This window comes from Canis lupus, chromosome 10, assembly GCF_003254725.2.
Source record: "Canis lupus dingo isolate Sandy chromosome 10, ASM325472v2, whole genome shotgun sequence".
Taxonomy (NCBI): Eukaryota; Metazoa; Chordata; class Mammalia; order Carnivora; family Canidae; genus Canis; species Canis lupus.
In genome coordinates this window covers 8582810-8592792 of record NC_064252.1, presented here as the reverse complement: position 1 = coordinate 8592792, position 9983 = coordinate 8582810, and the positions used below count along the sequence as shown (strand labels likewise).

General features: G+C 45.9%; 1 pseudogene; it reads left to right on the top strand.

Annotated features, from left to right (window-relative positions):
* The first annotated feature begins 2268 nt into the window (after nucleotides 1–2268).
* LOC112677778 (metaxin-1-like) lies at nucleotides 2269–4568 on the top strand (annotated as a pseudogene).
* Nucleotides 4569–9983: the final 5415 nt, after the last annotated feature.

Sequence of the window (9983 nt, the reverse complement as noted above, 5' to 3'; positions counted from 1 at the left end):
GGTGGTTCTGGCTCAAAGTAGTTCATAGGCTACAGTTAGGATGCCACCTAGGGCTGCAGTCATCTGAAGGCTTGACAGGGGCTGGAGGACTTGTTTCCAAGAAGGTTGTTGGAGGGAGGTCTTTGTTCTTTGCTACTTGGGCTTCTTTGACAGATAGTGACTAGCTTTTCCCAGAGCGAGTGACCTGAGAGAGAGAGGAAGGAAGAGGCTGCATTTCCTTTCATTTCCTATCTATTTCTAGAAGAAACACATAGTAGAGCTCCCAGGTTTAGCTCTTAGCCCGCTGAGTATTATGCTAACAGACACACTTACAGGACAGAAAAGAAGATTGCAAATAGCCCTCACCCAGGGGACTAGAGGAAAATGTCACAGTGGAGTTGACCTGAGAGCCAGGCCTTAAAGGGTAGCCAGCCTCAGGACCCTCAGGACACCGTCCTCTTCCTGAACTGTGGGTTTAGAGAACGCCAGTGTGAGTATACAACACCGTGAATGCCAGAAGTTTCTGGGAGATGAAGCTGGAGACCTAATGGCCATTACCTGGGAGGTAAAAATCAGAACTGGAATGTTATCTCGCTCACATCTGAAAATGTTTAATATTAATATTCACCTTTGCAAAGAGAGATTCACAGAGCCAAGAAGAGCTGTCTGAGATGGCCTGGAATACGGGGTGTGGTAGACACTGCGATGCACCACCCAGAACCCCTTCGAGGGATGAAAGACTTCCTCTCCCAGCTGCCGGGAGTGCTGCCAGCAGAGAGCCCTCAGAGGTCAGCCTTTCCTGGGACACGGCATCCAATGACTGGTCAGTGTTGGCGTACAAAGACCTAACTCTCTCCGCTCAACTCAAGAAAGCATGGAGGGCCATCCTGGCTTTGGAGGGCCCCGCAGAGGATACCTGGGCACCGCCTCCCTCAGCGATGGAATTTAATTGCCCGTCTGGTTGAGACTGCCTCACAGTTTGACTTCTCCCTCTGCCTTCATCTCTCCTCTTCTATGGGAAGTGATCCCAAGAGATCCTATAATAAAACTCTTGAGCTTGAACTCCATCTCTGAGTCTCCCTCAAGGAGCATCCAACCGGTGCCAGTTAGTGTCAGGACTGGTTGAGAAATCGGATGCTGGAATGGAGTTTTGGAGTTCTTGGCTGGCAATCTGAATTCCATCGCTGGGGTGGGGGTGCTCAGGTATCCTCTGGTACAAAGTAGTAGTGCAGTTGTGTTCACCACCCTTGCTAGTGGTGGACTGGGCTGCCATAACGGTGCCCAGTGGAACAGAAATCACTGATTGGTGCAGTGTAGTAGGAGTTAGAGAAATGTGTGGGAAACAGTAACTCTGAGGGTGGTGGGACTGGTTGGCTATACCTACACTCGATTGACACTGAAAAAGCCAATTATGACAAAGAACCAAGAGTGACTGAAATTGAAAACGTAAGCGTGAAAGCCAGAGACAGCCTCCTTGATTTTTTTCAAAGATTTTATTTATTTATTCATGAGACACACAGAGAGAGAGAGAGAGAGAGAGAGAGAGAGAGAGAGGCAGAGAGAACCAGGCTCTATGCAGGGAGCCCAACGTGGGACTTGATCCCAGGTCTCCAAGATCACGCCCTGGGCCCAAGGCAGGCACCCAACCCCTGAGCCACCCAGGCATCCCAAGAGACAGCCTCCTTGGTAGCATGAAGAGCCTCTCATCTCCAAGAAGGAGGGCAGAGAAAGCTGAAGGACAGACAGGAGTTAATCATAACAGTAGCAGAGCTCAAAAGGTTAAGCTCCCAAACAAGACAGATCTGTTATGTCAATCCAGGGCCCTGGAAGGAGGGGGGTAGGGGCAGGGGGAGACTAACCCCAGCACATGGACAGGACATCTGGATTGATATGCATGAGAATCATGAATTCCCAGACTCCTCTGAACCCACTGAGCCTGCACAAGGGGCCCACTCTTCCTGTAAGGCCCAGCGTTTTCCCTCGCTTGCTAGGAGGTCAGTACAGCTCAGATTCAGTCTCGGTATAATCCAGCCAAGGCCATAAAAGGGCCCAGTAAGGGGAGAAAGGTTCCTGTCCCCAAAGAGCTGGCAAATGGGCAGGGAAAGATTAAGGGGCTCTGGCCTGGATTGGGTGAGTGGTTGATGAAGGACGGTGGAATGGAAGGCTGGATAACGCTCAGTCTCTCCAGACAGAGGATCTAACTACCCTGGCAGGGACCCTGGGACCCGGCGCAAGCACACTACCAAGAGGCTCCTAGAAAAGCGCTTGAGAACACTCAGTGAGGCAATGATGCCAGGGTGGCTGCAATGGACAGCAAGAGGCTTTAAAGCTGAGCGAAATGGGCATGTGGCCGCGGATACCTGCGCTGAAGGGGGATCAACACCAGAGGTCCTTCTGCTCAAACAAGGGAGGAGCATCATTCGCCTGCGACAGGGATACGCCACTAAGAGGGGCACCTGCATCTTTAGGTTCAGGGTAGCTGTCCTCTGTAAGCCACGGCTGGTGGAGGGGAGGCCACCCCTGGTAGCAGTGGGAGGGAGAAGACCCTCCCCGCGCTGGGGGGGGACCTAATTGTGGTAACAGGAGGCAAAGGCATGAAGGCAGACAGAGGGGGTCTATGCTCAGAGAACTATAGACGTTGTTAGTAGAACAGGGTCCCTAAGGGCAAAATAGATGGACAGCCAGGGAGGGTATGACTTAATCCATTAAACCAAAAGAGATTAAGGATGGATAACTAGGAGGCTGAAGCCACTCATCCCAATAAAATGTTTCTGAGCCTGAGCCAATTGTTGGACCTGTAACCCAGTGGCTAAAGAAGAGGCCCGGCCCCCAGGAAAAGACCCTGCAATCGCGCAGCAAGTGAACCCAGTGATGATTCCACCGCCCTTCCCTAACTTATGGCCATTTTACTAGGGAAAAGGGACAATGACACCCAGAGGCTCAAAGCATTGCCTTGGTGACCTATACACATGTGATCACGTGGGTGCCAAATAATACGTGGAATCCTGGCTTGTGTGTGGCTCTCAGTGAGCCCACTGGGACTGTGGACAAACCCGGTGGTCATTTCCCTGGTCCCCAAATGTGTAACTGAAATAGCTACACCTTGTCGCTGGTTGACCCCTCCATCGGCCTCTGGGCCTAAGGAGGTCAGAGTTATCAAAGGGACCAGGAATAGCCAAGCAGATGTCTCTGAAACTGCCCCCTCTCTTCAGCCAAAGTAGCAAGTCAACAACAATATTGCTTCCCAGAGATGGACATCTCCTAGGCTCATCTCCGAGGCCTCCAAACTGAAAAAATAACTTTTAGTGAAGATTTCATGATAGCCATTATTATTCAGTTCTGTGATGATGAAACTATTTGAAAAATCCACAAAAACTTCTAAAACAAGATTTTGCCTATATGTGTTATCTCAGGTACTCTCAAAAACACATTCTTTTTTTTTTTTAATTTTATTTATTTATTCATGAGAGACACAGAGAGAGGCAGAGACACCGACAGAGGAAGAAGTGGGCTCTCTGTGGGGAGCCCAATGTGGGACTCGATCCCAGGACCCCGGGGTCATGCCCTGAGCTGAAGGCAGACGCTCACTGCTGAGCCACCCAGGTGCCCCTTAAAACACGTTCAAAGAGTGCTAATACTGTTTGCTAGGTTAAAAAAAAAAAAAAAAGCTTTTCATTAAAAAAAACTATTTTTGTTTGGGACAGAAGTCAGGCTAGAGGGTGGCAGCTAGGGACCTGCTCTGCTGGTCGGGGGCTATGGTCAGTGGACCTGGATGGCCTGGCTGTGCTGACCTATGCCAGATTTGCTGCTCCCCGCCCCACCCCCCCCCCAAGGTGCACATGATCACCAAGCCCTGGCGGGGCCTTCTGGAGCCATGCCTGTCCTTCAGCCCGCTCGAGGAGAGGTCGTCGTGGTACCTGCCACACAGGCCCGTCACCCACCTTTGAAAAGACAAGTACGACGCTGTTTATGATCTGTCAGCCGGGCAAGGGGCAGACACCTCGGCCTGCACGTCTCTGCTGGAGGAGCAGCTACTCCCTGTGCTGACACATACTACTCGGATTGACACCTGGAACCAGGTAGACGTGACCCGGAAGTGGTATGCAGAGGCTCTTTGCCTTTGGCTACTTGGTTTTGGAGATGCTCCCACTTCTCTGGACACTTTTGCCTTTGGCTACTTGGCCTACTGCTGCAGGTAAAGCTGCCCAATGAGAAGCTGCAGGCCCACCTTCAAGAGTCGCACGACCTCTGTGTCTACTGCTCACACACCTTCAATGTCTACTTCCCCTGAGATGGAGCTGAAATGCCACCTCCTTGCCAGACACCAGTGGGCCCAGAGACTGACAAGGAACCATCCCGGTGCTGGAACCAGATCTGATCCATGCTGGGGGGCTTTCAGCCATGGTGGGCTGCGCCTTGCTCAGTAGCATGGTCTTCATCCGGCGAGCAATGACTGCTCGGGGCTTGGCTGAGGATGATGAAGAGGAATGATTCGTCCTCATGCTCCCAGGACTGATTTTTCTACCATCATACATTCCAAAGGTTCCCGTGTTTCCCTGCTGTTGGTCCAGCTGGAGATGGGATTCCGCTCCCAGAATAAACTCGTCCACACTGTATGTGTGCGCATGTGTAGATGTTAGAATGGCTCTATTAATTTTTTGACCCATAATGACCTCAGTTCCTAAAATAGGAAATCCAAGACTGACCTTACAGAAAATAGTAAAATACATACATTAGCCCTTTGTCCTTCCCTTCCTCTTCCTCATCTCTTCAATCTTTTCTCAACCAAATGCCCCTCCAGTAACTTTATGTGAATGTGTTAAGCACTATTTTGGAAAATCCAGAAAACAAGACCGGATAATAGTGTTCCACGTTTGATACGTTATCCTTTTCAGAGAGAATTTACTTTGTGTGGTTTAAAAAGAGAGTTTAAAATGGGTAAAATTTAGGAGAACATGATCTAATGGGACACTTCAGTCACCATTGGAGGAACATTTGTTGATATTTCAGTGGAATAGCCTTCATAGGTCTTTTCTTTTCTTTTTTGAAGATTTTATTTATTTATTTATTTATTTATTTATTTATTTATTTGAGAGAGTGAGAGAGAGAACGTGAGCAGCGGGGGTGGAGGGGGGGGTGCCGGGAGAAGGAGAAGGAGCCCGAGCTGGGACTTGATCTCAGGACCCCAGGATTATGACCTGAGCCAAAGGCTTAGCCGACTGAGCCACCCAGGTGCCCTGCTTCATAGGTCTTTTCTCAAAGAGGGAACTTGGTTCTTTAGAGTTTTTGCTTCAGACTACAAAATGGCAATAGTGCATTACAAAGATTCTCAGAAATTACAGATTGTATCTTTCTCATATCCCTGCATACTTCCCACAACTCATGCATTGTTTGGCAAGAGGCAATGAAAAGCACAGGGCTCTGGCAGCTAATAAATAGTTCCGATTTCTGAAGTATTTCCATAAATGTTCATGAGTTCTCCATATTCACCTTAGCAGGGTAGACAAGACTGTGTCCTAATTGACCTAGTCTCCATTCTGAGTGCCTTCTCAAATAGTTGAAGATATAAAAGGAACTGAGAACAGTTGTTTAGAATTATTTACATGTCCACTATTTTTGTTCTTCAAACACAAAAACAGAATGCTGTGAAATTCGACCCTTCTTGTTGTTAATGTGATACTATATTTAATAGGGCAGCCCGGTGGTTCAGCAGTTTAGCGTTGCCTTTGGCCCAGGGCTTGATCCTGGAGACCCGGGATCAAGCCCGCATCAGGCTCTCTGCATGGGGCCTGCTTCTCTCTCTGCCTGTGTCTCTGCCTCTCTCTTTTTCTTTGTCTCTCGTGAATAAATAAATGAAGACTTTAAAGTAGTAAATAAAATGGTTAATATATGTGAATCACTTAGTTCCAGATGCTACTAAAGACCTCTAAAAAAATCTGAATGATACTGAATTATTACCATCGTCGCTATTACTATCACCAAAAAGATATTTCGATCACATAGTCCAGATCATAGAGCATCCATGTTTCACTTGGTCAACACAGTGTTTTCAACTTTTAAAATAGCTGATAATGAGGGCACCTGGGTGGGTCAGTCGGAGAAGCATTGACTCTTGATTCAGGCTCAGGTCATGATCTCAGCGTGTGAGATCGAGCCCTACGTCTGGTTTTACGCTGGGCATGGAGCCTGCTTAAGATTCTCTCTATCCTTCTCTCCCTCTCCCCAACACTCTCTCTCCATCTCTTAAAAAATAATAATACAAAAATAAAATTAGTTGGTAACATTTTAAAATCAGGGCATTCCAAAGCTTGAATGTTTTGGCTGCTGGATCCATTTTCTCGTATGACGTAGTCATCAGGCACCAGCTTGGGCTAGCGTCCCTTCACCACATGCCTCCCCCATGTCCTAATCTACTGTTCCTCACACTGATGCAGGGTGTCAGTAGCTATTTACTGTAGTATTTGCGCTGTAGCCTGTTTTCATAACTGCCTGCTTTTCTTCTTCTTGTTCTTCCTCAATGTTTCGAGCCCCCGTGGGCATTTCATTTTGAGTATCTGTCAAAAAGTGTAATATGTGTGAGTTGAAAGGGGCCTCACAGTGAGGTTATATCACTTTTTCACCTCCCTCTTCTTGCTTCTGTCACTGGAACAATTGTTACTACCGACCTGTGTCCTTTCGATAATGTGGTCCAAGGGGAGGCTTTACCTTGGTAACACATCCCTCCTGGGAAGAGAGTGTGTGGCCTCAGTGCCCAGTAATCTGCAAGAATTTTCTGGGCTTGGTCCTTGTTGCAAGTATAGTTTTCTTTCTGCTAGTGAGGCTATTTCATGGACCCTGGGAGCTTTTACACTTGTTCCCAGCCCATCCCCCAGAACAACTCCCTCCACTCTATAATTACATTTACATTCATGATATTGAGTGAGTATAAGTGAAAATTCCTTTTAGCAAGAATTCTATGGCTGTGCATTCTGTACAGTTCCAAACAACAACAGCAAAAATAACTTCAGCAACCCAGAAGGAATCAGCTGGTTGTCTAGGGTTCTGTAACTGAAAATAATTAGGTATTTTAATGTTCCCTTTTTAATTCCTTAGTATGTTAGCATTAAAGAGACTATAGTACATTATAGCCACTCTGACTTTTATAAATCAGCTGGCCTTTTCCCGTTCTCTTCTGGAGACAAAGATTTACCCATTAGAATTGAGAATGACAAGCTTGGCTCTCAACTCTTTGTGGAGTACTTCAAAATTTAATTCCCAAAGGGGCTGTAAGCTTTTTATTGTTATTTGTCCTCAGAAAGGCCTCATATCAAACAAATGTGACTTCATTCTTCTAAGTAGCAATTGGTCGGAATATTGGAGATCTGAACGTATTCAGAAAATCTTCCAAAAAAACATTTGTAATTGGTTGACTGACTGACTGCACATCAATGGGTTATAAGGAGAAACCAAACTTCTAGCTTTGTTCTTCCACTGCTCTTCAAATTTGACTTTTGGAACCCTTCCCTCCTCATCCCTCCCCAGGATGAAATATTATCTAGCTATTTCACTGCTCTTGGATAATAAACAAATAGTCCTTCATTTTGGCATTTAAAAAGACTCAGTCTATAATCCTATGCCTACTAGTCTAGTGTACTGTAAAAATCATTTTAATCCAATTTAAAGCTTTCTATGTAGACTTTAGTTGGGCATGGGCACTGCTGGTTTTACACCTTTTTCCTCACTTACTTTCTTCCCTCTGGCTGCTGTTTCTGACCTTTGTAAGGTTGGATCAGGGGATAGAGAAGAGGACAGGAAGAGCTTCGAGAAGGCATTGCTGGTCCAGGAAGGCAGATGCTCCAAGCTGATTCTTTCTCTCAGTCAAGGCTATCGTGGGCTCCTCAGTTATCCTTCACCAGGGACCTCTGACTGACTTCACCTTGACATAGACAGTTGTCTGAGTAACACTGCCCCCTTGGAGGGCACCTACTCCTCTGTTAGGGTCACATTACCCCTCTAGGTCATCATGTGCTTATTGAGTAAGATCCCCTCGAAGGCAACCCCAAGCTGGCTTCCTTTTACACTGTCCACATCTGAGCTCCAAAACCCCTCACCTTTCCCTACTATCAGTGGAAGTAAAATTTGGTCTATTATAGTCCTCCTTACTCTGTGATCAGACACAGTGGAGTGGCCACAACCACAGCCCTTACACTTACTGTTCTTTGTGGGTGTCAGATAGAGTCCTTATGTTTCCAAACTTCGGGGGATGGGTGCTCGTAAGCTCCCCTGAGACATCCCCTTGAATTCCTTGTTGTGTGCATTGAAGTGCAATCCAACAACTTTTTCCAAGGAAATTCTCTCCCCACCTCTTCCAGCCCATCTAGAAGGAGGTAATGCTGGCCAACTTGGGTTCGGCCCATTTGCAAGTCCCACCATGGGTGGTCTACTAACTCATATTTTAACATGGGGTACTTGGAACCAATTGCCTTATTCTTTGACTTCTACTTCCACCAAAACTGAAACAGAACGATGCTAATTGTATCATCTAGTAACATAGTCAATCTCTTGACTTAGTCTCAGTGGTATGCTGGAGCTGATTGTTAGCCATGGCCATTATTAAAATTTAAATGACATGAACCTACAATTAAATAAATGAGATATTTTTCAAAGGTAACAAACACTCAACGGTTGTTACTTTCTAATTATTTCACTTCTTTTTATTATCTGCTTTTGAGATTATTTGTCTATTGTTTCTATATAGTAAAAATAACATAGGATGGCGTGCCACTGCCCAATTCTTCCCAACTCTGCATTCAGTGATCACTGTGATAGCCAGAAATCAGCTATGGTGGGAGTATTTACACCAAGGAAATTGGCAAATGTAACAAATCAGGTGACCCCACCCCCCCACCCCCCCCCACCCCCCACCCCCCCCCTCCCCATTTTGTTGTTAAACATTTACCAAGACACCACTGCTGAAGATGTTAAAAACCAGCAAGATAGCAGGTGCAGTCCAAACTAAGAGAGCTCATTTCAATATAAAAGGGCTACTCTGTAAGTGCTAACACTTCCCAGGATCAATAGATTCAGCATGTTCAAACAAAGCATGAGTCTCTCTCGCCAATGCTTGCAGTTCTTGGGAGATCAAATTGGTTCCTCTTCACAGGTATCCACCCTTAATACATTTTCAAGTAAAAGTCTGAGATTAGACAAAGAAGCTCCTGCAGCTGCACATTCCTTGGCAGCCCACACCATAAATGCTTTTGCAAAAATGCCTCACCCAATTTTTTAAACTGTTCTGGGCTACATTTAATAGATGATGAAAATAATGACTTTTAAATATGCCACTGCACAATTAGGCCACTAAGGCAACTGAGACACTTTGAGAAGCTAAAGCCTAGGAAATAAAATACCTGCAGGAAAAAACCCAAAATACCTACAAGCAAAAGATAGAACTTGGAGGTCAAAATTTGCATCTACGCAGTCAAACTGAATAAATGTGAATGACACCATAAAAGAAACAACCTCTCATTTCTCATTCAATAGTATACATTTGAGCATTAAATAATCTTCATTTCACTTTGCTTGGGCAGACCAGGGGAAGAGCTAACGACACCATTGTTTCTGAGAAGTTGGCGGGAGAAGAGAAGGAGTGCTCATTCTCCAGAAGTGGGATCTTTTTCATAAATTTTAGAAGGAACTTGTTGACATGATAGTTGTTGACTTTAAAGAAGATAATGTGAAAGCAAAGTTATGAGACCTACAGAAGAGGATTGTTGCTGAATGGAAGGACCTCCTTTATGAACTTGACCTCCTCCTGCCTGACACTGTTCTGAGCTCCCACATGTTGATAGTCAAAGCTAGAAATACCTTTTCCATCTGCCTTATACGGAGTATTTCCCAGGGGGTACTTTGACTTATGGCCACCCTCCCTTCGGATTGGTTGTTCTCCTCCAGGGGACTCGGTGTTAAATATTGCCTTTGAATACCACCTTTTGAAAATCACCTTTGGATAGTACTTTATATCC